Below are 23,836 nucleotides of genomic sequence, written 5' to 3' on the forward strand. Positions count from 1 at the left end.
TGTGACCTGTGCAAGTTTCCATTGCACCGACAAGTAAACTGCTGCTTACTGTGGCGTTCATGTTCTTCCGACATGCTTGCGCTAAACGCGGAAGGGCGGAGTGTGACGACGTTATTACCAAATGCGTCCAAAAACCGGCTAACGTGCTAATAATTCTTACTTGGCTGCCGTAGTATAAACTCCGATAGCAATCCATCGGAAAGTGAAGGATGTGTATGGAGCAGTATGTCTGTCAGAAACCACCGTTGTAGAATGGTGCACAAAGTTCATGGTAACGCATGTCCCCGATATCACAAACGTCGTGACACAGAAGTTACGCCAACTCGAGTAGGTGACACTCACATGTCAGCCCTATAGTCCTGACCTCTCCCCGTTCGGTTATCACGCCGTCGATCACTTAAACGGGGCCTTGAAAGACCTACGATTCTTACTGAACGATGGAAATGGGCGTGTGGCGTCATTGGCTGGGAGACCCCGTGCGGGGCAGGTCCGGCCGCCTTGGTGAAGATCTTGTTACATCCGACGCCACATTGAGCGACCTGCGCGCCGGATGGGGATGAAATGGTGATGAAGACAGCACAACACCCAGTCCCTGAGCGGAGAAAATCTCCGGCCCAGCCGGGAATTGAACCCGGGCCCGTAGGACGGCATTCCGTCACGCTGACCACTCAGCTATCGGGGCGGACGTATGGACGATGATGGTGTTCAGCAGGCAGTTACGGGCTTCTTCATGCAACAGGACCCTGTGCTTTATTAGACGGATATCTTGAACCTGGTGCATCAAGGGGTGATTGCCTAGCTGCTGGGGACGATTTTTCTTGAGTGGCATACAGATTTTTGACTTGGCATCGTTAGAATGGAAAACTTTCAATCTGCCCTTACAGGTATTAGGATTGCTTCATTCGTTGCAAAGTAATTTTCTACACAGATTTCACGAACAGCCGCTTCTATTGGCCGAACAACCTCACAAACATGTATCGGTTCTACAGAACATGTCGCTGTTCGCATGCATGTTAAGTACGATGTTGTTAAACAATTGACGCACCTGTAAAAATCTTAGTCTCACAGAACGTTGTCTTTCATCTAGTATACACTTGTTCAATTATTTGGAGGTCAGATTCTTTTCTCAGCTCATCACCTGCTACAACCCTTTGTGAAGCCGCATTACAATCTCTTTCACAGCAGTAAGTAGCTCGGATAGTGTGAACAGAACACGGCAAATGATTTGTCTTCCAAATACAGTATCTGCACCTTTGACCTGTGTACTGATGTTGTTATGAGACCACTTCAGAAAAAGATTCGCTTAAATGATAACAAAATGATTGACGGTGGTAACAAGTACCATTGTTCTTTGCCAGCATCGATATGCTTAGAAGCAGATAAAACTGAATTCCGACTAGATGATACAGCAGCGGACGGAAAGGATTAAAACCCTTTTCTGCCAAATTTGAAGTGCCATCTGGTGAAAGTAGTACACTTGAACGAACAATAAATCTTCGTTTTCTAGACGTTGCATGGTGGCTTAATTAAAAAGAAATAATGAATAAATGCAATAACTTTAGTAGCTATGTGTCCGGTTACGAAGTCTTGTAACCGGTTGGCCCTGACTAGTATTAGCACGCAATCTGACTGCATAAAATAAAAATAAAGAATGACAACAAATTTCCATTAACTCAAAACACAATTGATTAATTAAGTTCCCTGCAACTATAAAAGCTACAAAACAACAAAGCACAAGTGTAACTGTTCTGTGTGTGGTAGTGTGACTCAACGTACATGTATCTGGCTCGGTTCTTCCTCAATACGACAAGATATTTTAAACACCATTTACAATGAACTAATTGAAAAACAAGAAATACTGTAATTGCACATAGAAACCAGAATTACAAGTCTAATATATGAACACGAGCCAGATGCTTCGTTGACTGTACCTGTGACCAAGAGGCATTGTCATTAAAGAAATCTGTAATACTGTTTTTTTTTACCTCAATATATATTGACGAAAAATACACTGTGATAATTGCAACATCTTCCATCTATACATTACACCAACCGAACAGCATCTACTCTCTCGCCCAACAGAACAACAACTGCCCTCGACATCCGCTGAGCTACTACTGCCCAGGGGAGGCGGCGGAATAATAATCTTTGGCGCAATCTCTGGCGCTGTGATTCAGTGTAGCCACTTTTCAACGTCTGTTGATTAGGATCCACAACCAAAAGAAAATGGAGCTGAACATGCTTCCTCCACAGATATGATTACATTTTCCGGCCGCTGTGGCCGAGCGGTTCTAGGCGCTTCAGTCCGGAGCCGCGCTGCTACTACGGTCGCAGGTTCCAATCCTGCCTCGGGCTTGGATGTGTGTGATGTCCTTTGGTTAGTTAGGTTTACTTAGTTCTAAGTCTAGGGGACTGATGACCTCAGATGTTAAGTCGCATACAGCTTAGAGCCATTTGAAAAAAAGATTACATTTTAGCTCGCCAGTAACCGATGAGATAGAAATTAACTAATTTCAATGTGTGATTATGGATGAAGAATACAGTCCACTCAAGGAATATTTTTACCTGCCTGAATTGTTATTCGATAATGCTGTTTCACGCTTTCGCGTTGTTCCCTGTCGGACATGAGAATACTTGTACTGTATGTGAATCACTGACAACAGAAAGGAAACACGTCCCAAACTTTCAAAATTCCTTTTATTGCATCAAAGTAGTCAAACAGGGCAGGCCCACCGAACGTTAGAGATGTGGAATTTTTTCAGTCAATAAAGCGGCTCTAGCAACAGGTACATTTCACTAGGAGGGAGCCGAGAAAATAGGAACGATATTACACTGTTAGTGATGGGGCGAACCTCATATTGGTTCATTTACAGATGTAAAAACGACACTCAAAGTTTATACATGGAAACCGCCTATGAAAGAATTTTCCTGGTCTGAAATGCTCGTGACATTACTGCGCCGTTGACTGGAAGTAACAGTACTACCCTATTTTGTGGTATGAAAATGCATCGACGTCATTTTCTAGCGTTTTTGCCCTAAATAAAGCAGGCTGTTTGCAGGGGCATATCCTTTCTTAGAGGGTGCTGTTAAGGCAGGCGCCTCTGTCGTAGATGGTAATTCAGGTGCTTCGCTTTAATGCTGCCATAACAAGCCCAGTTTACCGCGTAAGAGCTCCTAGATTGACTTTTAAGTGCCACCTTATCCCCGCGGAGCCGAAGTTATATCGCGCGTCTTAACGAATCCTTCGCTAAAAGAAACTGGCGTGTAACACATTCCAAAGTAATACCGACGTCGCGAATAGTGAGTGCCACGTGAGTGCAAAGTAATCTATTCATATTTCTTTTTCTTACTCTTAACGCTGTTCATATTTAGAGTATTAGACATGTAGATATAGTTACGTCACAGTTGTGATGAGTGGGTGCATACCGGCAGTATGGTAATAGGGTATCAAGAGCTTGGTGATTCCATTCTTAAGACCAGAAAAAATGTTTTAATAAAAGCATGGAAACTGTGTAACACCCAAACTTCCACGGCCAGCATCAATTTGATTAAAGTATTTCTTGGTATTGGGAGAGACATTTTGAAACCATCACTATTAAAGTCGACGTTTCGACCTACTTTGCAGTTTTATTAAGGCAATTGAGCTGCCGGTTTTCGGGGATGGTCTTCCTTTATACTGTTTTATTTCGGTTGCTAAGCGACAACCGACGTCACTTTCCTCAACGTCATTTGACAGTTGAATGTCACGATCCCTGTGGAGGGGTAGTTACAGAGAAGGCTACTGTGTGTCCTAGTCTACCAGGTGATTCGCAGGTAACAGCGAAGTGTGCAAAGTTTTCCTGCGCCAATTCAACGCCAATTGTCTTATCAATCAGGACAGATGTAGAAATGAGAGTCTCCGCAGGTCTGGAGATGGAAACATCGTTACTGCTGTAGCGCGCTTTCGTAATTGGGAAAACTGCGTAAAATAGCAGTATTGGCAACAAACTTTCGGACAAACTGAGTAGAAATGGCGTGGATGAGGCATCTGCTAGTAACACACGGAGCTATATCCACCACATTAAACATGCACTCCTCATAAATCATTTTCTGTTGAAGTCTTACCGAGCTGTAATGTTCCGAATATGTTGATTATGAGAATCAACTTACGGAAAACGGCTGTAGTGACAACTGAACAACATGGGAGGGTAAAAAATTGCTGAATGGAGAGGCGCTGGAATATGTGCAATATTTTTAAGTAATAGCAAGTATAAAAATAACGCAGTGAAGTTGTAAGATTGACATTAATTCGAGATAGCAACAGAAAAAGTTGTCTTTAAGAATAGTGTATTTTCTGTATATGTATGGGAAACAGATTAGGGAAATGTTTACGAAGTGTTTGGCCGCAGTGAAGAAAGCCAAAACTTGGATCATGAGAGAAGAGAGGAAAAGGTAGCAGCCTTTTGAAATATGTAAAGGTAGAAAAGGAAAAATAACATGAGTAAAAAGGAGAAGGTAAGGAGAATAGGAGAAGGAATTCAGTAAACAGATGTTACTGAAAGAAGATGTGTACCGGGGAAATGAAATTGTATTAGCAGGACGTGTGAAGGCGAGGAGATGAAGCAGAAGAAGAAGACAAAAGGACTCAGATTGTGAACGAAGTGCTTAACGGATGTGTGGTGTCACCGCCAGACACCACACTAGCTAGGTGGTCGCCTTTAAATCGGCCGCGGTCCGTTAGTATACGTCGCACCCGCGTGTCGCCACTGTCAGTGATTGCAGACCGAGCGCCGCCACACGGCAGGTCTAGAGACACTTCCTAGCACTCGCCCCAGTTGTACAGCCGACTTTGCTAGCGATGGTTCACTGACAAATTGCGCTCTCATTTGCCGAGACGATAGTTAGCATAGCCTTCAGCTACGTCATTTGCTACGACCTAGCAAGGCGCCATTACCATTTGCTATTTATCTTGTGATGCATGTACCGTCAGACCGATGTTCACCAATTATGGATTAAAGTTAAGTATTCCAACAGCTACGTACTTTATTTGCTAGACTCAAATCCTTTAACTGTTCCAGACCTCACGTCAGCCTGCTCGAGCTTAAACGCGTGCCTTTCGGCTTCACCTCCTAGTGGCTTGGCTGTCTTGCCAAGTCACAACAGGATGTAAATACAAGTTCTTGTTCACACAGCAGGAAACTTGGTGATGTCTTTAGTGTTAATGAAATTGAAAACGTATAAGATAGTTCAATTAATCAGTGGCAAAGCATGCATTTAATTGCTTGTATCAGAACTTTTTGGTGTCTTAGGCACGAAGAATTATTTCGACATTCAGGGAGCGGCAATGGAGTTTAATGTATTTCTTATTCAGTTTTGAAATGATAGCCTTCACTCCGTGTGTGCCGAAATCTTTTTCTGGAAATGGAAAAATTACTCCTGAGAAGCTAGGTTTTCCCAAATGTGAAAAACTCTTCAAAGAGACATGGTCAAGTGGTCAGGAACAAATATTAGAAGTAGACAAATAAAGAAAATCTTGTCAATACCTTCTTTAACAGCGTAGGTGTTACATAAGTACTCTGTTAGTAGCAGTAATCAGTAAGTGATATCTGATTCAGAATAGATGTTACCGAAAACCAATTAAATGTTAAAAACATTTTGGAGTAGAATTTATTGGCAACTAACACAAATTTCCATTTCCCGAGCAGGGAAAATTGTTAACACGTTACGAAACTGGGTTCATTTGCAAATATGCCGGCCGGTGTGGCCGTGCGGTTAAAGGCGCTTCAGTCTGGAACCGCGTGACCGCTACGGTCGCAGGTTCGAATCCTGCCTCGGGCATGGATGTGTGTGATGTCCTTAGGTTAGTTAGGTTTAATTAGTTGTAAGTTCTAGGCGACTGATGACCTCAGAAGTTACGTCGCATAGTGCTCAGAGCCATCATTTGCAAATATGACGTGTTTCACGTAAGAGACCTGCTGTTTCAACGTACAAGATGGTGCACTACTGACGAATTATGGTTTGATCTCCACATGTTATATAACTAGTTATAAAAGAACAAAGAATTTTACTAAGCATGAAACACTAACTGAAAAATTAAATACATCCTCAAAATCGCTTTAATATATTATATAGTACTGAAATGTACTCAACTCTTAATATTTATATATTTTGCACAAAACACCATTTCATGTCTCACAGCAACAAGAATTGTAGAAAATACCGCAAACTGCTTACGGCGGTCTCTAGTCCGCCTTCTTCGTGTGGTTCCAGAATCGGTCAATGGACTGAAACAGTGACCAGCAGACATCGTGTTTTATATGAGCGTTATCCTCCAGGTAGAACATTCTTCCCTTCTTGGAATATTTGTGTACCAAGATCTGTTCTCACTTCGTACCTGTTGAAATTTTCCTCGAAATTTTAACGATATCGTCGTCTTAGAGGTCTTTCTCGACAAATGTACCTTTAGTATGAATGCCGAAGAAGGGAATCTTGAACCAAGCCGTCTTTCAAAATTTGACTGCTCGCATTATAATCTCACTTTTTCTACCACTATGGAAGCAACTGCTTGACGTATCATCCGAGCAGTGTGTAATGCGATTGTAAAGCCATTATTTGCTCGACACATGGCACAACTGTATGATGAAGCGCCATTGATGGGTGTATCATATCTACAGAGAGAGACAAGTTATTGTCGAAAGGTTATCGATTGGGGCATTGTTCACAATCCTAATATTTTTGGAACACACTCAATAAGAGTGGGGCACTTTTGGCTTAAAGTGCGCGACTGGTAGTGGTGACAACCGAATCGGAGCTGTTCGAAAAAATCAACCTTAAAAACCATTCTCAGGGCTTAGTTTGACAGTCGTGCCACCCAGCCGAAATCTGACGCAAACTACGCTGTTTTTCATGATGCAGAGTCCTATGATGGATGAATAGTGTGGTTATGCGCTGTTATTCTAGGCGAGAGCGTTCTACTGTGTCCAGGTTCCGTAGCAACACACGGACCTTCTGAATAAAGTAACAGTCCAGATGCATAAAACACAATTTGTGTCGTGACTGCTTTCGACGGCCAGGCGAATCTCAAGTGGGCACGAATTATTTAACACCACAGGTGTCCTGTTATGAATCAATCAGTTGAATATTGTGGCGGGAACAACAAGGTTCGGATTGCGTGTTGTGAAGTGGCGTGACTATTTCAGTCAATACTTTAATGCTGGAATACACACATACTTTTAGATTTCAATTAGCGTCTTGTGATGTGGAGCCACGGCATGTGTAATTGTTTAAATGACGCCGTTAATGCCCATAGTAGATCTTATCCTACTGTTGCAGTTTCCGCATTATTACATGGAGTCATCTAAAAACATACATTACAACATACCACGACAATATAATGGGGTACAACAACAGCATGAACAATAAACTCCATGTTCCGTTAACGTACACGCACCTAAAAATTTTCGATGCTGTCTCACGGCACAAAAAAATGGTTCAGATGGCTCTGAGCACTATGGGACCTAACTTCTGAGGTCATAAGTCCCCTAGAACTTAGAACTACTTAAACCTAACTAACCAAAGGACATCACACACATCCATGCCCGAGGCAGGCTTCGAACCTGCGACCATAACGGTCACGCGGCTCACGGCACACATACAGTGTATAAATATAGGTGTTGCTGTACGGTTGTGTCCTACTTTATAACTTGTTAACATAAGTATAATTTTTATTGCTATTTCCTTGCCTCACTTGGTACTTGTCAGTTGTCCAGACAAGAACATATATTAAATGAAAAGTGTATGCCTACAAAATTAAGTAGAACATATGTAAATGTCGTAAAACTGCCAAAACAGGCGTTGGTACATTGAAGATTTCAAGTGAAATATGCTTATCTTTGAAAAAAAAAAATCAATGAACTAAGTCTTCACGAATACGAAGCACTTCACTTCACATTACTGATATTACAAGAAATAAGCAGTATATGAGGAGGAATGTGGGGAGAAAGTGTTTCGGAAATGTGGGATGCAGCCGTGGATGGAGAATCCCTAACCAAACGCACGGGAGGCAAGGGAGGAAACGGGGTGGGAGAGGAGAGGTTGAGAGGAACCTTGACGCGAATAGGAAGGGAAGTATTCTGTCAAAGCTGGAAGGTGGGTGTCAGCTGCAGATACCTGAACAAAGGCCTACACGAAATTAGTGAAATGTCACCACACATCAATCTGAACTGCCGTTTCTGGTCTAAGAATCTTTTGGCGAGTGCGGAGAGATGCTTTAAAATATAACACCATACGAGACGATAGAGTAAAGTAACTAAAGTAGTCAAGCCTTCGTGAGTCGTTTTCAGAGGAAATGGACATAGTTCTTATACCTAACAGGGCAGCATTCAGTTTCTGGACAAGATCTTGAACATAATACGTCCAAGAAAGCTTTCCATCTTAAGCCCTATGAACTGAAAATGTTTATCTTCACTGACTGTTTGACCAGCTTGGAACACCAAAATTTTGGTTTTGCTAGAGTGCTGCGTTTTGTAGCAGTGGTCGTTCAACTGTTCTCTGAAAGCCACGTCTGGATTTTAATTCCTGGCCTCTTGGCTGCGTCAGTTTCATTAATTTCCACATCTGTCAGTTGTCATCTACAACGAGAATTTTTTTTCTTCGAGATATCTGTCATGTGTAATGGCATATAATTGATATATATCAAGGAAAACAGTGCATTCAAAACAGAACCCTGTGGCAAGCACCACTAACATCAGACCACAAATCCATTTTGTACTCGTAATCTTTTGTACATCCATCTGAAAGCTTTGAAGTCATGTCAGAGCTATTGAGCAACATCGTGTTATTTAAGCCGAGCGTGTGCAATGCTCGTTGTAGTTGGCCTCTGTAAGCGAGGACAGGGGCGACACAACAAACCAAAACTTGGCAGTGTAACCGGTTACTTTTAATGGGTCGCTTAACCAGGAAAGTTGTAACGCAATTTTAGGACCTTGAAATGGGAATAAAGCCTAGTTTTGACATTTTGTTTAATATTGTATTCACAACAGTTAATTAGAGGTTATCAGAGAGATACGCTGACAAAAGGTAAAGTTGATGGGAACACCCTGTGAGGTAGGCCTACTACCTTGAGGATGAAGCACGATGATATCTACAATTAAATCAATACAATGAAATGAATAACCTTAGCTGCATGCAGGTGCTGATATACGTCAATGAGGACAGTTGAAAATGTGTGTCCCGGCCGGGACTCGAACCCGGTATCTCCTGCTTACGTGGCAGACGCTCTATCTTTTTTTTTTCCGTTGTATCTGCTCTGGGCGGATGTCGCAAGACACCGTTTTCAGTTCGTCGTTGATATATTAACTCAGTTTTTTTATTGTTATTACAGAGGGCAGCTAACCCTCTGACCGAACACGCTGAGTTACCGTGCCAGCTCCATCTGAGCCACCGAGGACACAGAGGATACTGCGACTGCAGAGACGTATCTCTGGCACGCCTCCCGTGAGACCCACATTCCCAACTTACTGTCCCCCACTATATTCGTAGTTCCCCTGCCCATTACGCTAGATATTATTGAAATAAAATACAAGTTAGCAACGCCAGTTACGGACCAGAAACATAAGATAATCGTGCTGCTCAAATTACAGATCACACTAATCAGGACAGTGAACACCCTGTGTTCAAAATATTCAAATGTGTGTGAATGTGTGTGACTTACACACTACTTAAACTAACTTACACTAACTTATGTTGATACTAAGAATAACACACATCCATGCCCGAGGGAGGACTTGAACCTCCGGCGGGAGGGGCCGCGCAGTCCGTGACATGACGCCTCAAACCGCGCGGCCACTCCGCGCGGCGAACACTTAGGTCTTCTCAGGATCAGCAAAGTGTACCAAGCAGCCACAGATGGGCATCAACTCCTGTCTCCTCCGACGCTCCATCCGCGAACATCTCCCTGCTCCTATATTCGCCCTGCAACTGCCGAAAAATTCCTTCCTACTGCCCACATTCTAACCTTCCAAAAAATCAACGTGCTGGGGACGACTCGAAGCTATTGTCAATGCTACAGACGAGATATGTAACAAATTTTACCAAAAATAAGGGCAGAGGACAACGAAGATCTGACGTTTTGCGTAAAAGACCCACATTTTACCATCATGAGCTAGGCAGTGAACTGGTGCAGTGTTACTTTGATTGATCGCCCCATGCGTACCAGGTACTCGGATGCACAACCCCATTTTCTCGACAAACATTTTTTTCCCCTCGGAGTAAAACGGAACTGATGCTCCTGGACATGCCGAGCAGCACTTCGGTGTCTGGGCCTTTGAACTTTGGCGTCAAGGGGGTGACAAAGTGAGCACGGCGTTCATTGTCCAACGCACGGCGTAGCACCAGCAGTGTTCACACAATGGAAGTGGAGTTTGATTTGGTCTGGTTTATTGGTCATTAGAGACATGATGCCTTACATTATATAACAGAGCGTTCATTTCACAGCTTTTCATATTAATTAAAAACATATTTCATGTACAAAGAGCAATATTTGTTTTCAACAATTACAAATAAGTTAGAAATTGAAAAAAACCCACAAAAATAACAAAATTTTAAGATGATGTGATGACCGAGTATAGAAAAGACTTTGATTGAAAGAGAGAGAGAGAGAGAGAGAGAGAGAGAGAGAGAGATATTACCATATCTGAGCAAGCCTATTCTGAAAGCCGAGGAACTACTTCAGGCCTTGCAGTCCAGTTTCGCAACAGTTTAATTTACAGATTAATATTTCTAAACACTATTTACAAACACCCATTGGAATGGACCACAGTCGGGCTTCTGCGAAAATAGCTCGATTCCCAGGGAGGCGCACTTGACTTAATGATATCCGCGGACTGCCCTCTGCCGGGAAAAGGAGTTCCCTACATCCATATTGGGGCCCACCTGAGCTGCTAGGAGGGCTCTAAGCTACCTCAAATGGTTCAAATGGCTCTGACCATTATGGGACTTAACTTCTGAGGTCATCAGTCCCCCTACTTAAACCTAACTAACCTAAGGACATCACACATATCCATGCGCGAGGCAGAATTCGAACCTGCGACCTTAGCGGTCGCGCGGTTCCAGACTGTACCGCCTAGAACCACTCGGCCACTCCGGCCGGCGAAGCTTCCTCTCAAAGCACAAAGCTTCCTTTCAGAGCACAAATTTTTCTACTGCCCACAGTCATGGCTAGGAAACAGCGGTCGAAAAATGAAGTGATATCACAAAGCAAAATGTAGCATATCTCTTCATTGCCTTAGTTCTTCTACCTTTATCTGAGAGTCGCTTCGCTTCCTAGTAGAGGTCACCGTTTTCTTCCGCGTGTGTCACGGTTGTAGAATTTCGAATTCGCATTAACTCCTGTGATCAATTTTAACCCGAATTGAGGACTACGAAATTTTTTGCGTTTAAAAATGAAAAAAGGAATGAAACAATGAAATAAAATAAAGAAATGCGTCATACTCTGTGTTGATTTATTGCTATTATGACGAACGAGTGCGGAAGTAGACATTACCGCAGATGATGCTGTAATTTACCGTCTAGTAAGGTCATCCGAAGACCAGTATCGGTTGCAAAGCAAAAGAAATCCGTTGGAATTCGATTACTCGATATATAGTACAATTCTCAAGGCTGTCAATTCAACGAAGTACCTGTGTGTTAAAATTACGAACAACTTCAGTTGGAAAGACCACATAGATAATATTGTGGGGAAGGCGAGCTAAAAGCTGCGTTTCATTGGCAGGACACTTAGAAGATGCGACAAGTCCACTAAAGAGACAGCTTACACTACACTCGTTCGTCCTCTGTTAGAATATTGCTGCGCGGTGTGGGATCCTTAACAGGTGGGATTGACGGAGGACATCGAAAGGGGGCAGCTCGTTTTGTATTATCACGTAACAGGGGAGAGAGTGTGGCAGATATGATACGCGAGTTGGGATGGAAGTCATTAAAGCAAAGACGTTTTTCGTCGCGGCGAAAATATTTTGTTGAGTCCAACCTACATAGGTAGGAATGATCATCAAAATAAAATAAGAGACATCAGAGCTCGAACAGAAAGGTTTAGGTGTTCGTTTTTTCCCGCGCGCTATTCGGGAATGGAATGGTAGAGAGATAGTATGATTGTGGTTCAATGAACCCTCTGCCAAGCACTTAAATGTGAATTGCAGAGTAGTCATGTAGATGTACCGTGGCACAATATCAGGGAGGGCAGTTACACATTTGCTCTCAGTATTCCTCATATTGCATTATTTGGCGTGTCGCGTGTTTGTACACACACACACACACACACACACACACACACACACACACAGAGAGAGAGAGAGAGAGAGAGAGAGAGAGAGAGAGAGAGAGAAGTGGGGGACGGCGAAAGGAGGCAGGGAGAGAGAATTGAAGTTTTCCCTTAACGGGCCAGAAATACGCAGACGATAAAACGATTTACATCGGCTGAAGATAACTGACCCCTCCCCTCGCAGTTGTTCACAAACGCCCGCTAGTTAGGGCGCCACTTAGGCTAAATGGCCGCTATGGTTGTTCAAAAACGAGCAATTTGTCTTCGTCTGCGCCCTAATTGAACGCCAGTTTAACTCGTCAGAGTGAGACATCAGCACAATCTGGATTCCACTTAGAGGAGCGGCCAGTCAATTAGCGGTGCAATGGCAGCACTTTGTCTCGCAGTCCTCAAAGCCATTCAGCTGGGTGTGTCGCGTGACCGCGATTCTTAACCGCGCCGCCGCACGCGAACCGTTCCACCTACACTGACTCGCTGGCTCCCTTTATTTGGCTTCCGTCTGTCCACTGTCCAAAACACCCACGGTAGAAATAGGTCACATAGAGACAGCTACTCCGAGAGCAAAGATTAGCAATAACATTGTTAGCAACAATCAAAAGCTCTTACACTACTGGCCATTAAAATTGCTACACCGCGGAGATGAAGTGCTACAGACGCGAAATTTAACCGACTGGAAGAAGATGCTGTGATACGCAAATGATTGCCTTTTCAGAGCTTTCACACAAGGCTGGCGCCATTGGCGACACCTACCTACAACGTGCTGACGTGAGTAAAGTTTCCAACCGATTTCTAATACACAAACAGCAGTTGATCGGCGTTGCCTGGTGAAACGTTGTTGTGATGCCTCGTGTAAGGAGGAGAAATCCGTACCATCACGTTTCCGACTTTGATAAACGTCGGATTGTAACCTATCGCGATTGCGGTTTATCGTATCGCGACATTGCTGGCCGCGTTGGTCGAGATCCAATGACTGTTAGCAAATATGGAATCGGTGGGTTCAGGAGGGTAATACAGGTCGCTGTGCTGGATCCCAACAGCTTCGTATCATTAGCAGTCGATATGACAGACATCTTATCCGCATGGCTGTAACGGATTGTGCAGCCCCGTCTCGATCCCTGAGTCAATAGATGGGGACGTTTGCAAGACAACAACCATCTGCACGAACAGTTCGACGACGTTTGCAGCAGCATGGACTACCAGCTCGGAGACCATGCCTGCGGTTACTCTTTACGCTGCATCACAGACAGGAGCGCCTGCGATGGTGTACTCAACGACGAACCTGGGTGCACGAATGGGAAAACGTCTTTTTTTCTGATGAATCCAGGTTCTGTTTACAGCATCATAACGGTCACATCCGTATTTGGCGGCATCGCGGTGAACGCACATTGGAAGCGTGTATTCGTCATCGCCATGCTGGCGTATCACCCTGCGTGATGGTATGGGGTACCATTGGTTACGCGTCTCGCTCACCTCTTGTTCGCATTGACGGCACTTTGAACGGTGGACGTTACATTTCAGATGTGTTACGACCCGTAGCTCTACCCATCATTCGATCCCTGCGAAACTCAGCAGGATAATTCACGACCGCCTGTTGCAGGTGCTGTACGGGCCTTTCTGGATACAGAAAATGCTCGACTGCTGCACTGGCCAGCACATTCTCCAGACCTCTCACCAATTGAAAACGGCTCGTCACAATACGCCAGGCACTACTCTTGATGAACTGTGGTATCGTGTTGAAGCTGGATGGGCAGCTGTACCTGTACACCCCATCCAAGCTCTGTTTGACTCAATGCCCAGACGTATCAAGGCCGTTATTGCGGCCAGAGGTGGTTGTTCTAGGTACTGATTTCTGAGGATGTATGCACCCAAATTGCGTGAAAATGTAATCACATGTCAGTTTCAATATGGTATATTTGTCCAATGAATACCCGTTTATCATCTGCATTTCTTCTTGGTGTAGCAATTTTAATGGCCAGTAGTGTATATCACAGGTCAGACGTCGCCATAAACAGTGAGGTGCGTGAAAATGGAACTCCAGGCCGATATATGCTAGAGATGCCGATGAAATATATGTACAAATACACGTCAGATATTTTAAATATGTATGAAATATATTTGACATGTGCATACATGGGGAAATGCACGGGTAAAAAGCTCAGTATAAACCTCTGGAACGATTTCAATCAAATTTGTTACACACATTAATTTACTTCAGGTATGTAATAGGTGTGATGGTGAGAATGGAGGAAGAGGTGGTAAGTTACTATGGGACCAAACTGCAGAGGTCGTCGACCCCCATGCTTACTCACTACGTAATCTAAGTTAAACTTACATTAAGGAACACAGACACACACACACACACACACACACGCTCGAGGGAGGACTCGAACCTCCGACGCGTGGAGCCGCGCGAACTGTGGCACGTCGCATATTGTAAGACCGCACGGCTACTCCCGAGGGGTCAAGAAACACTAGCCTCTTATTGCTATAGGAGTGATAGAGAAAGGGGAGAAGGCCATAGACAGAGAGGGAAAGAGGAGACGGACTTACACTGATGCCCCACAGAAAATGGTATAGGAATGCGTATTGAAATACAGAGATATGTAAACGGGCAGAATACATCACAACGGTCAGCACCGCCTATATAACAAGTGTCTGGCGCAGTTGCTGGATCTGTTGCAATGGCAGGTTATCAAGATTTAAGGGGGTTGGACGTCAAACGGGTCGACTTGGAGCAGGAGAGGCACCGTAGGACATTTTAATTTCCACTGTCTATACTTATACAAATAAACTCATAAAACTTTGAAAGCATGACCAGGAAGGATTCAGGATTCATACTCATGGCAGCGGAAGCTCACAAACGTAACAAAATACATTTTTTTACATGCGAAATTTCATCATTTATTCACTTGCTACTGGCTGCATTTGTTGCTATAGGTACACTTTCCTTTCTAAGTAAGAGAGATTCTTCGATGAATTTTGCACAGAATACAAACTATAGTTACTTGTGTATGAAACTATAGAGCTTATTTAATTTATGAAAAAATGAATGAACTGTTACATTTTATTTCTCTGCCTCGTGATGACTGGGTGTTGTGTGATGTCCTTAGGTTAGTTAGGTGTAAGTAGTTCTAAGTTCTAGGGGACTGATGACCATAGATGTTAAGTCCTATAGTCTTCAGAGCCATTTGAACCATTTGTTACATTTTAAATTTGATGTTTAGAAAAAACTCAAATTTTATAGCTAATGATCTCAATTTTTACCACAGTTTTTAATAGATTTGGAAAATTCTAGAGTTTCATACACCTGTAAGTGCTGCTTGTATGCTGTGCAAAATTCATCGAAGAATCTCTCTTACTTAGGAAGAAAAGTGTACCTACAGAAACAAATGCAGCCAGTATTAAGTGGAAAAAATGATGAAATTTCACATGTAAAAAGGTTATTTTGCTACGTTTTTCAACTTCCACTGCTAGGAGTGCCAGTCCTCAATCCTTCCTGGTCATGCTGACAAAGTTTTGTGAATTGACTTGTAAAAGTGTAGACAGGAGAAGTTAAAATGTCCTGTGGCGCCTCTCCTGCTCCAAGTCGGCAAGTTGGACGTCCTACCCCCCGTAAGTATTTGACACTTGGTATCAGCACTGATAGCACAGCTGTCGAAGATTATTCAAATCGGTGCAATCGGAACACTTGCTGGTATAGCAGACTATTAGACACTGTAATGAATGAAGAACTTTACGGGTGGCCAAAGAGAGAGCGCGGGATGGAGGTCGGCTGGAAAAGTTGCGGTGCGGCGCTCCCCAATCTGGTAATTGCCGCGCCGGCAGCTGGTGTCTGCTTTACGGGCTGCGGCTGGGGGCTGCGCAGGTGGCCCGCCGGGGCGTGCGTCCGGCGCCGGCCCTTGTCTTACCGCACCAGATAATAACGCAATTAGCGCGGCTTAGCCCGGCTCGCTAATAGTGCGGGGGCGTCGCACAGTGGGGGCGCGTCCCTGCGTGCGTGCGTGCGTACGTGCGTGGGCGGGCGGACGCGCGAAGCGGCGATTTACATTTAACGAGCGGCTGTTTGCGAGCAGTCGTAATGAAATGTGTCAGCCGGCCTTAACTTTCGGCCCGGAATAATACCTGCAGCGGCACTCGGCCGGCGCTCCCGGCGGCTCCAAATTGCCGACGTGATTGCGGCTTTCAGGTGCGGCGCCGATCGCCGCCATTAAAATTGAGTCTGGCGCGCTGCGCCGCGGTGGGTTTACACGTGTCAGCCGCCGCTGCAGCTGACGCGCGCTAATGTTGACGGATTACGGCGACCGGCGACACGCCCACCACCACCCCGCGCTCCCAAAAATTATTAACGCCGCCGCAGCCGCGCCACTGCCGGTGCACCGGCCGCGCGCCTGAAACATTAACTCTCGGCCCACTTACGAAATTACCTGAGCCGTATAGACCGCGCGTAGCAGTGTCTTTATAAACCACTGCCGGAACCAACTACACTGTCTACTCCCTCGGCGGTACCTTCTACCTGCTTATACTCTTTATTTACTACCTTCTCTTACCCACTAATAATAGTTGATGGGCCTTCGCGCTCGTTTCCCATTTTGGTGTTCACAAAATTTCCTCATGGATTAAAAGGGTGTGAAACGAGTATCCTTATAGGGCAACTATCCAAGGATTTCCACCCAATAATATACATACAGCAGACTCTGTACACAATTTATTACATTGCCAATACTAAACGCTTTTACACAACAACAAATTCATATAACTTGCAGAACTTAACAAAAAGTTAAAAGAATGACCTTTAAAAATAATAACGGCGGCTTGCCACCATAAAAATCAAAGAGCCTTTTACAATAGTGCTTTTACAGTTTAGCCGGCCGCAGTGGCCATGCGGTTCTAGGCGCTTCAGTCTGGAACCGCGACCGCTACGGTCGCAGGTTCGAATCCTGCCTCGGGCATGGATGTGTGTGATGTCCTTAGGTTAGTTAGGTTTAATTAGTTCTAAGTTCTAGGGGACTGATGACCTCAGAAGTTAAGTCCCATAGTGCTCAGAGCCATTTGAACAATTTTTTTTTACAGTTTACCCAAGAGACAAAATCCAATAATAAGTTAACTTGACATTACAATTTTGTGGTGTGCATACTGTAAGACCTTCGGTATACACACCATCAGACTTGTCGCTTGAACGAAGTAGGCGAGTGTCAGCAATATGTCTCGTGGTCTTATCGTGGCGTGTTTATTTTCTGCCGTTAGGTCAGACGATAGAAATGCAACTTGCACGCTTAGAGTAGCAGATTGACAGTGACCAACTTTAAACAGAACTTGATTAATTTTCACACACATTCATTAAAATAATAAAAAGCGTAGACATTACGTAACTTGATTCTGGATGCTGTTTACTATTGACAATCTGAAGTTCCTTTGGTCTTGGTACGTTAATCTTATTCTCACATATGTCTGATACTTGACAAAGTGTCTATTCATTTATCTTCATGGCTATGTACGGGAATATGTTAATCTTATTAGGAGCAGACTGAAACTTGACTATTGACTGGTACAGACTAATGCAGACTGGTACAGACTGGTGCAGACAAATGCAGACTGACTAATCGGAGGTCTGCACACTCGTTATAATACCTCGCGCGTTCAGGTATCACTGCGCGAGTGTGATCCTTGACGAGAAAAGGTTCTACGTTAGCAGCAATCTCATTGGCTACGTTACATATTAATACGCAGTTCGGTGGAAGCAGAATTTGGTCCGTCTCTAAGGCAGCGCCATCTCGTAGTGCAGAGATGGACGAGCGCTGCGCCTGCGCTGTTGTGCTTAGCGGAACGCGCTTTGGTGGGAAAGTTGTGTACATGCGGACTACGTGGATCTATGTACACAACAAATTTAAAATTATTTATACAAAATCTTTGGAAAAAGATAATGGCGCTTGGCACCATCAAATGAAAGAAGCGCAACACACAACCAAGAAATATAATAATAACATAATAATTTGATACAACCAAATATCAATATAACATCCCGTCAGCACACGATAACCAAGGCGTCGTTAACTCTGGCGCTCTTAACAAGTGCTGGAAGTCAACACACACAAATCTTCATAAACAATTCTCGCTTCTTAAAACAACACAATAAAATCCAAGCGCACATGAATAGTCAAATGGAAGTGCCTTAACGACACCAAACGCGACTATTCCACCAAGTTAATAATAATAACACATTGAGATAAACATACAGAACATACCACTAAATGCTGTTACACAACCAAATTGACGAGAACGTGTTGTCCAGGTCCCAACGGACCACATATACCAAGCAGCGGTAATTAACTATGCAGATACTGTCCAAAACCGCCTTTCTTAGGCAGACTTTACCTAACACATCAAATGCCAAATATACCAAACATGAACGCAACTCCGGGCAGGTAACAGGAACCACCTACGTGAATTCCTTCAAAAACGGACAAACAAGCACCACCAAAGGTAACGCTGAGCCGACCGGACCCACTCAGCGGGATAACCAAAAGATACTCCAGTTGAGCAAATAAAATAGTATCAACAAATGTCGTAACGTGCCACACACACACACACAGCAAAAACTTCCAACAACGCCCACATTAGAATGAAGTTCAGAAACCGCTGCTGGAGCTTCCACCCGAAAATGTGACGAGCCAACCGAGCCCACACACTAACCTGGCAGACGACTCCAAAATTCAGCTACTAATTGTCTCCGGGCCAGAGTATCACAGGACCCCGCCGGACCTCCACGTCAGACAGGCAGGCAGAACGAGTACATCGACTCCATTTAATCACCACCGCACGGCCAGCACAGCGGCGAGTCGCCTCCGCCCCAGACCACTCTGCTCATATTGCGAGGCACAACGACCTTAGCGCTAGTCACCAGCAGGTCAGGCAGAGCGAACTTCACGTTGCGTGCAATCCCGGAAAACCAACTACCCTCTCGCTTTCCGCCGGCCACCGCAAACATACGCCAGCGGCGTACTAACAAATCGCCACTGGAGTGCCACCCGCACCAGGACAGCGAACTATAATCGATTACAGTGCGCGCTCTGAACAGGATCACAGGATAGCGGGGCGCGCCATATCAATGTGTCAGCACGGCATTTGAATTCGGAACCTCCTTTATAGCGGGCAGTGCTCTTACCGACCGAGTGCCACGTATAAGTCACACACTGAGCGCACGATCAACAAGATTTCTTCTTGTACCAGTACTAGACAGCTAAGCACTAGCGAATTGGAACGTTTATTAAAACTCGTTTACCATGGTTTCGACGTGTATAATAACGCCTTCGTCAGAAGGAGATGCTGGCAATTGGATTACATGTTGTGGCAGAGGTACTTTAAAACACAGCCGAAAGGTGTGAGTCAAATAGAAAATTTCATCTCCATAATGAATTAAAACACTAGCTGTACATTGGTGAGGAAATACAGACAACAAAACCCATCTTGTGAATGTTTTAATTTACCACGGAGGTGAAATTTTATATTAGAAGTACGCTCTTCTTCTACATTTCAACGTACCTCTGTCACTACATGTAATCAGTTGTATTTCCTTCTGAAGATGACGCTACGCTTTTATAAACATTGAAACCAACGTAAAGGTGTTCCAAGAACCGATTCGATGTTGCTATTTCTGCAGGACGATTTCATTCTACTGTTGCTGCTTCAGTCAAGTAAGGTCCAAAGTAATAATAATAATAGTAATAAAACAACAATAAATAATTTGCCACGCAAGCTTCAAGGGTGCTGAACGTTTCTTAACTCGATCAGAGATACGATTATCATTTAATTTCACTACCAAAGTGGAGTAAAAAAAGGAATAATAACAATATTTCTGTTTCTTGGTAGACCCATGCTTCCATTTTAACTGCCGCCATTGCCAAATGCTTTCTCCCACTGCTATGATGATCCATACTACTGCATACTCCGCTGCTAATTCGTTCCTTCAGAGCGAATAATAATTATAAAATGATTATAAGACTCGTAATCACTTCTGAGTAACAGCCGAATTTTACTCCTCTTCCTCAGATTACAGAAACATTCCTGTTCGTCTCTCTCTCTCTCTCTCTCTCTCTCTCTCTCTCTCTCTCTCTCTCTCTCTCTCTCTCTCTCTCCCTCCCTCTCCCCCCCCCCCTCCCCCTCCCCCCTCTGTGGCAGTAACCTCAAAAAGGAATCACAGTTTTTACAGAGCCAGGAATCTAAATACTGATAATAATGTATACATTATACTTACAACATACGTTAATTCTTTCTTTCATCTGATGCTAAATGGCGTTTACTGTTAGAAATTTCATAGAAACTGTTATTCTCGGTGTCGAAATTATACGACTATTGTGCTGCCATATGTTGGTTGTGAGCGTTGTATTCCACCGTGGCTGGAACACTGTTCCTCAATACTTACTTCAGACGATATCCCGCACGTTCTTATCTTCGATATAAGTGGACGATCTAGTACACATTCGTAAATCTGGAATTATTGAAATACCCGTGCGATCATTTTGGCCAGAACAACAGTTTGTCTTCTTCCTTAGTACAGAATTGACCACTAAAACTTCAAAAAATGGAAGGAATGCAAATAACAAAACGTTACTAATTTACTTATTTATTTACCAACACTGAAGAGCCAAAGAAACTTCTAGACCTGCCTAATATTGTGTAGGGACCCCGCGAGGACGCAGAAGTGCCACAACACGACGTGGCCTGGACTCAACTAATGTCTGAAGTAATGTTGGAGGGAACTGACACCATGAAACCTGCAGACTGCTCATAAATCCGTAAGAGTACGAAGGTTCAAATGGCCCTGAGCACTACGGGACTTAACATCTGAGGTCACCAGTCCCCTAGAACTTAGAACTACTTAAACCTAACTAACCTAAGGACATCACACAGATCCATGCCCGAGGCAGGATTCGAACCTGCGACCGTAGCAGTCTCGCGGTCCCGGACCGAGGCGACTAGAACCGCACGGCCACCCCGGCCGGCGGAGTACGAAGGGGCAGAGACCTTTTCTGAACAGCAAGTTGCAAGCCATCCCAGATATGTTCAATAATATTTATTTCTGGAGAGTTTGTCGGCCAGCGGAGGTGTTTAAAACGAAAACAGTATGTCTGGGGCCGCTCTGTAGCAATTCTGGACGTGTGGGGTGTCACATTGTCCTGCTGGAATTATGCAAGTCCGTCGGAATGCAGAATGGACATGAATGAAATGATAATTAAACCAAGACCCTAAGCTGTCTACAGGCGTTGATATACATCACCGGGGACAGCTGAAAATGTGCGCCCCGACCGTAACTCGAACCCGGGATCTCCTGCTTACATGGCAGACGCTCTGTCCATCTGAGCCACCGAGGGCACAGAGGATAATGTGGCTGCAGGGATTTATCCCTTGAACGCTCCGCGTGAGACACACATACCAAACTTCATGTCCGCACACTACATTCGTAGTGCCCATGCCCATTACACTCATTACCCGCGGCAGACAATCTTACCGAGTCCCGTAAGAGTTCGGGCAATACGTGTGCATCCAGCACAGGAGGAGGAGCTCAATGGCTGGTTACCCTTAACTAAATGAAGATGGTATCTGTTCTTTCGGACAAGTCCCAAAAAACAGATACCATCTTCATATGGACATCAATGGACGCAGGTGATCAGACAGGGTAAAACTTCCTGACAGATTAAAACTTTGTGCCGGAACGAGACTCGAACTCGTGACCTTTGCCTTTCGCGGGCAAGTGCTCTACCATCTGAGCTACCCAAGCACGACTCACGCTCCGTCCTCACAGCTTTACTTCTGCCGATACCTCGTCTCCTACCTTCCAAACTTTACAGAAGCTCTCCTGCGAACCTTGCACAACTAGCAGTCCTCAAAGAAAGGATATTGCGGAGACATGGCTTAGCGAGGAGAGCTTCTGTAAAGTTAGGAAGGTAGGAGACGAGGTACTGGTAAAAGTAAAGCTGTGAGGACGGGGCGTGAGTCGTGCTTGGGTAGCTCAGTTGGTAGAGCACTTGCCCGCGAAAGGCAAAGGTCCCGAGTTCTAGTCTCGTTCCGGCACACAGTTTTAATCTGTCAGGAAGTTTCATATCAGCGCACACTCCGCTGCAGAGTGAAAATCTCATTCTGGATCAGACAAGGTGCTTACATACGTGTCACATGTCAGAGTCGTATCTCGACGTAACAGGGGTCCCACATCACTCCAACACATACGCCCCACACCATTACAGAGCCTCCGCCAGCTTTAAGTGTCCCTGCTGACATGCAGGGCCCATGGATTCATGAGGATGTCTCCATAGACGTACACGTCCATCCACTCGATACAATTTTAACACTCGTCCGACTAGGCAACATGTTTCTGATGGGCCCAGTCAAGGAGTGAAGCCTTGTGTCGTGCAGTCATCAAGGGTACACGAGTAAGTCTCAGAAAGCCCGTATCGATGATTTCTCTTTGAATTGTTCCACGCTGACACTTGTTGATGGAGCAGCACTGCCACAATTTGGGGAAGGGCTCCACATCTCTCATTTTCAACGATTCTCTTCAGTCATTGGATCTGTTTCCAGCAGCATCGATGCTATAGATTCGACGTTTTACCGGATCCGTGATATTTACGGTACACTCGCGAAATGGTCGTACGGGTAAATCCGCACTACATTGCTGTCTCGGAGATGCTGTGCGCCATCACTCGTGCGCCGACTATAACAACACGTTCAAACTCAATTAAATCTTGATAACCTGCCATTTTAGCAGCAGTAACAGATATAACAATTACGCCAGACGTCTTACATAGGCGTTGCCGAGCGCAGCGCCGTATTCTGCCTGATTACGTACACAACTGGCCATTAAAATTGCTACACCAAGAAGAAATGCAGATGATAAACGGGTATTCATTGGACAAATATACTATATGAGAACGAACATGTGAATACATTTTCACGCAATTTGGGTGCATAGATCCTGAGAAATCAGTACCCAGAACAACCACGTCTGGCCGTAATAACGGCCTTGATACGCCTGGACGGGTACAGCTGCCCATGCAGCTTCAACACGATACCACAGTTCATCAAGAGTAGTGACTGGCTTATTGTGACGAGCCAGTTGCTCGGCCGCCACTGACCATACGTTTTCAATTGGTGAGAGATCTGGAGAATGTCCTGGCCAGGGCAGCAGTCGAACATTTTCTGTATCCGGGAAGGCCCGTACAGGACATGCAACATGCGTTCGTGCATTATCCTGCTGAAATGTAGGGTTTCGCAGGGATCGAATGAAGGGTAGAGCCACAGGTCGTGCCACATCTGAAATGTAACGTCCACCGTTCAAAGTGCCGTCAATGCGAACAAGACGTGACCGAAACGTGTAACCAATGGCACACCATACCATCACGCCGGGTGATACGCCAGTATGGCGATGACGAATACACGCTTCCAATGTGCGTTCACCGCGATGTCGCCAAACACGGATGCGACCACCATGATGCTGTAAACAGAACCTTGATTCGTCCGAAAAAATTACGTTTTGCCATTCGTGCACCC

The sequence above is a fragment of the Schistocerca serialis genome, chromosome 6 (genome assembly GCF_023864345.2).
Source record: "Schistocerca serialis cubense isolate TAMUIC-IGC-003099 chromosome 6, iqSchSeri2.2, whole genome shotgun sequence".
NCBI lineage: Eukaryota > Metazoa > Arthropoda > Insecta > Orthoptera > Acrididae > Schistocerca > Schistocerca serialis.